Genomic DNA, 6090 nt, shown 5'->3' with positions numbered 1-6090 from the left:
TCTCTCATGTCTTCTATATCCAAAGAACTTTGTAGGTTGTAAGGAAAGAGGAATATAGATCTATGGACTGATGGGAAACTATATCCAAAGGATCTTTTGTGTAACTCTATGTCTCTATTCAAGAATATTACATCCTTAGTATGCTTCGTTGGAAATGGTTATAATGACCTCTTAGGATACAATCAACATTTGGATGCCATTAGCAATATACACAAGTTAGAAAGAGATTTGTTAGAGAAGGAGAATACCTCTTTTAGGCAAACATTATTGCTATGTAAGCATAAATTATTGTAGAACAAGGAGACTATTTTAGAGTTGAAGAAACAAAGAGATCAATTGAGCCTTAAAGAAACAATATTGGGGGTTTGCAAACGATATAGGAAACTTCAAAATATTCAAGACATAAAGCTGTGAAGTGGTGGTATTAAGAAAAGAGTACATGCGGTAAAGTAAGTAAGCTCTTTGTTACTTTTTTCTCCATCTCATAAAGTATTTGTAAAATAATTTATGATAATTGAATATTTCTTATTGTGAATATAGGGATATCCTACAACCCAATGAAGAAATGAATTCAAGCACATGGAGGCATCAATTGAACACTTTAAAATGCTTCTAAATAAGGAAGCTATCAAAGCAATCTTGAAGGATTCAAAGTATTGAAATCTTGCAAAACAAGTGATTGAGATTTTCCTAAGAGGGAGTCAACTTAGCTCAAGTGATATGCAAGCTTTGTTCGATGAGGTAGGTATATCTTGCAGGGGATACACATCTATTACATATCTCTTTACAGGAAGATGAAGGAATCTAAGCTGCAAGGATCAATATTTCCAAATCCAACATCGCTCAAAAGAATGTGAAAACAAGTGAATGATCAAGTTCTACAACTCCTAGGAGCTCCATTTCATATCGAAGATATGTATCATTTGGCACAAGGGGAGGTGATGGTTTACAACAAATACAACAATATATTTTACAACTTGGAGGCCCTATAGTCATACTCTCTTCAATTATTTGAGGTGACTCCAAATGAATGTGATGGTCTCTTGAGGTTTGTACTCAAGCTCGATGAGTGCTAGATTGCAAAGGATAAAAAGCTAGAACAAGTCACCATCATCCCATGAATAGGGCACTTGATCCAACAATTTCAAAGCACAATCCAAAATGGTTTAGTGTCCAATTTGAGAACAATATATTCTCTCTGGGGTCCTTTGAGATGAGCAATTTATTTTAAATTGAAATTTTACTTATGCTAATACTATTGTTGTGTCACATGGTTATAATATCTATGTATTCTAGGTTATGTCCTAGCATTTTTGAAACCTTGCATTGGATTTTCCACAAGACAAATATACCCCAAATCATTAGTGAGCAAAGGAATGGGAGAATCTTGGATGTAGAGGGAATTGGAAGATTTAAAGTAGAGTGGCATCTAGCAGGTGTTTAAAGATCCTAAAAAAGTGCATGTACAATGTGTTTTAAAAGGGACCAATTCAAAGAGCCCATGCATATATTGTATGCATGATGCAAAGGAACTTGATAAAAGGAATTGGAAAAAGGCACCCAATAGGCACCTCAAAGATCCAAGTTTGAGAGCAGTTTTAGATATTCCCTTGTCTCGAGTCCATATCTGCACATTGCATGGTTTGTGCAGCAAGATCATTGAGAAATTACTTTTCTTGTATATAGGTTTTGCTTGGGCAATGCGACCTAGGTCTATGCAAGTCAAGGCAATTGTAGCACTTGAGAAGGCATTATCAAACATTGGTTTGCATGGTGGAAATGTGAAGATTGAAAGGGACGAGAAAGGATGGTTGAGACATGCCAAAGAAACTCTCCATTGGGGGTGTGAAAGCACATAGATTTTTATCTCCACCACCCTTAGATAATCCTACTCAAGTAAAACATTCCACTCAAAGAATTCAATTCAATAGGTGGAAATGCATCCATAATGAAATTGTAGATCATGCTGACAGTGGTGAAGCATGGTGACGCAAGGCCAACATTTGGAAGTATTTAGATACAATCTTTAAGTTTTGTGACATACACGCATGGAACTCAAATGACAACTAGGCCTTTGAAACAACATTGGAAAAATTTAAAAAGGCAATGGTTAGTGCATGGATAGATCAACACATTGCCCAATACGTGGTATGTTATCTTTATAATATCTAATAAAGTATGATTGCTTAATCATAGGTGCATGAAGTACTAATATGGCATCCTTTCTTATGCTTTAATAGCACATTATATATAACCACACCCCTTGTTTTGCCAAGGAATATGGCATTTTATCAGTGTGGTCAACTCAGGGTATGGAGAAAACCCATTATTAAGCACGTAACTGGCTATTTAAGCCATACAAGACATGGTAGAGGAGTAGAGAAAGCCAATAGTTTAGAAGAATTACACCAATGGACATACAAAAATCTTGTTCATAGAGCTAATTGAAAATAAGAACTAAGAATATTTGAAATCAACAAATCAATGCAACATTTGGAGAGACAAAGAAGAAAAGAATCGTGGGAGAATTTTGATGCATCAATCAAACATACCATGTGGCGACAAACTCGACAAAGGCAAGAAAAAACTTGGATACCCATAACCAACAGTACCTCATAAGGTGTTTGTAGAAATTTTGACATAGAGAAATACTTATCAATTATCTATTTTTAAAAGAAAAATTTTACATAACAAATATACAACTTATTTTGTTCAGAAAACCACTATTCTTGAGTATACAATAATGAAGCTCACTCCTCTACTCATGGCCTCTTTGAAGATGGCCCAACTTCTTCTTGTAATTGTTGCTTTAGTTCATTTAAGGGCCGTTGATCAATTTTTGGAATTGATCTACTTCTAAGCAAGTGCATTTTTCCATATACTGCAAGCATATTGGGATCCTTGATCCCACTCATTAGTCCGAATGATGCATGTACTAACTAGTATTTGGCACGTAGTTTTTGGAAACCAGGGCCTTGACAAAAAATTCTCATACTTTCTTGTTTCTCCAAAAAAAAAGGTTGAATCAATAGTTAAAAGGAAGTATATGTCCGACCTTCTTTCTTTTTTCCAAGTTGAAGTCAACATGTTGAAACCCAACACATTGGATGAGGCTATCTGTTTGGCACATGACGTCGAGAAGAAACAAACTAAAGATCACGGCAACAATTTTCAACTTCTACGGGAAATAATACAGGTAGCAACAATTTTGTTTTTAATTCTTTTCATGCTTTCAACTTTCAATTTTGAAAGAATTATCCTAATCGTCGACCTTAGATGAGAAATATTTATAATAATGCAAGCTAGTCTAATCCCAAGATTTCTCATTTTTTGCCTACTACTAGGCCATCTGAACTTAAAAATGTTAATCCAAGTATCTCAAATGCCAATTTCAAGAATGTAATTTATTACAAATGTTATCATTCTGGCCATATTACAAGTTGTTGTTCTATGGGAAACACTCATGATTAGAAAACACCAACTACACATCTAAATTATCTTAGAGCTGATGAAGCAACTGAAGACCTTGAAGCAATACCATATTTTGATGAAACTACGCTTATGGGAGGAAACTCTAACGACATTGATGAAACTGTTGTTTCTATCCATGCTTTATTAAAAATGAGATGTAAAATCCATAATTATAAAATGATTGTTTTGCATGATGATGAAAGTACACATTACTTAAAACTATTCTGTCTACTTATAAAATTGAGGTTGTATTCTCAAGGCAATGATATAACAGAACTAAAGAACTATACGGATTAGAAATTTGCATTGGACCTTATAGAGAAAAATGAAAAATTTTTAGTAGCACCTTTGCAATCTATTGATGTACTTTTAGGTATGCCTTGGTAGCATCAATTTAATCCTAATATTGACTATGACATGCATTCGATGTATATACAACATGAAGGTAAACTTCTTTTTCTTGAAGGACTAATAGATACTAAGTTATATCCATTAATTAGCCACACTCAAGCAAAGCATGCTATTTGAAAACAATCTAAAGCTTTTCTCCATCACGACTAGATGTCTAAATTGACCATAAGATGACAAAATTTTATCAATAAATTTTTTGATTTTTTTTTCTGATTTTTCGCTTTAACTTCCTCCATTACGACTAGATGATCATCATCAAATTGAACTTCTATCTAGTAGTCAACCTCCTTATCACCATAATCAAGTAGAGAAAAAAGAAATCCAAAAACAAGTTGAATAATTATTGAATAGAAAATTAATCCAACCTAGAAATTCACCTTTTGGAGCTCCCATTCTTTTAGTAAAGAAAAAGAATCAAACCTATCGAATGTACATAGACTATAGAGCTCTAAATAAAATTATTGTTAAATATCAATATCCAATTTCTCGTGTGGATAATCTGTTAGACGAATTGCAAGGTACTACTATGTTTAGCAAAATTGACCTTAAGTCCGATTATCATCAAGTTTGCATGGCTATCCCTGACATTTACAAAACTGCCTTTATGATTCAATTTGGCCATTATGAATTTTTAGTAATGCCTTTCGGTCTTACTAATGCAAAATTGAGGCTATTAATGCATGGCCTAGACCCAAAAATGTGCATGAAGTCCATTCATTTTTAGGACTAGCTAGTTTTTATCGTAACTTTTTTAGAAACTTTTCATTATTTACTTTGCCATTAACTGTATTATTAAAGAAAGGTCATGTATTTCATTGGGGTGACAACCAACATTGATCTTTTGATTGACTAAAGTATGCATTAACTCACGCACTTATTTTACAACTTCCTGATTTCAATAGACCATTCTTCCTAGTTGTTAACTAACGCTAGTGGTTCTGGTATTGGAGCTGTATTGATACAATACTTTAATTGTAAATTAAAACCTTATAAACTTAAGTATAGTACCTATGGCAATGAACTTTTAGTTGTAGTACATGCATTATACATATGAAAACATTATTTACAGATTCAGAATTCATGATTAAGACAGATCAACACAGGAAGCTCAATGGATGACTGCTCATGCCTTGCGTGATTATCCACATTTACCGACTCCATATCTCACCAATAGCAATCGAGGAAGATTGCTATCCCATCCCGAGGGTATGTTGCTAGGTGGCACCTATACAAGGGGATGTGCACCTTCAAAGGTTCTCCCTCGTGTGCACATTGATGGGATAAGTGCCTTAAATGGTTCTCCGTCAATGCGAGGCACGCTTCTAAGAGCAAATATTGGGCGAAAGGTTGATGGGGATGCCTATCGTTTCCAGGAGTGAGATTTGCAGGTGTGAATGCGAGTGAAGCCGTACTACATGGGTGATGCCACAATATTCATATCTCAAGTGTTAACATCTACATGAATTGATTATTTTATGAAATTTCAATTATGAATTGATTTATTATGACTAGTTTCATTTATTCAGTTAATTATTTTTCTAACATGATTTTCTAAATTTTTTACAGCAATTAATGTGTAGATCAAGATTACTTGGATATTCACGGCAAGCATAATTTATTCCAAAGACTTCTTCATTAAATTATTTAAATAAGATGCACATTCATCTATTCTAAGGTATGTGTACATCCTCTTTGTATTTGTAAATATTTATTGATATTTGAGACTTTAGGAGATATATTATGAATATTTTAGAAATATTTTATGGCTCTCAGCTATTGTGAGTTGTGCAACTGATTATAATAATTGATTCAGTTAACTCAAATTCTTTTGCGAAAAGAGTGATTGTAAAGAGCCTATCTTTGGGTGAAGCAAGATTCACTTTAGTATTATAAATATGGCATGGAGGAGATGTCCAGTCCATGTACGGGAAAAAATTGCACCCAATAGTGTGTCACTCAAATGACTAGTTGTACTTGTGAACAACTCATTAAGCAAGAACTTATTCTTGTACTTGAGCTCTCTGTCTCCCTCTTGTGCACACTCTCTTACTCTCACTTTGATATTTTAACATGGTATCAGAGCCATCTCTGATCCCTTTAGGTTCCCTAAACCTCAGCTCAACCTAAGTGCACAAGAAAAGCTTCATTTTCTCATCTTGATCTTTCAACCTCCATAGTCAGCCAACACCTAACTCCATTGGAGGAGCT

General features: G+C 34.2%; 1 pseudogene; it reads left to right on the top strand.

Moving 5' to 3' along the window:
* The first annotated feature begins 1117 nt into the window (after positions 1–1117).
* LOC148023073 (uncharacterized) lies at positions 1118–5261 on the top strand (annotated as a pseudogene).
* The last annotated feature ends 829 nt before the right edge of the window (positions 5262–6090 follow it).

Source organism: Lygodium microphyllum, chromosome 16, assembly GCF_053477565.2.
Source record: "Lygodium microphyllum isolate KBCC chromosome 16, Lygodium_microphyllum_v1.1.10, whole genome shotgun sequence".
Taxonomy (NCBI): Eukaryota; Viridiplantae; Streptophyta; class Polypodiopsida; order Schizaeales; family Lygodiaceae; genus Lygodium; species Lygodium microphyllum.
The sequence above is the reverse complement of the archived record's forward strand: the minus strand, read 5'-3'. Positions and strand labels throughout refer to the sequence as shown.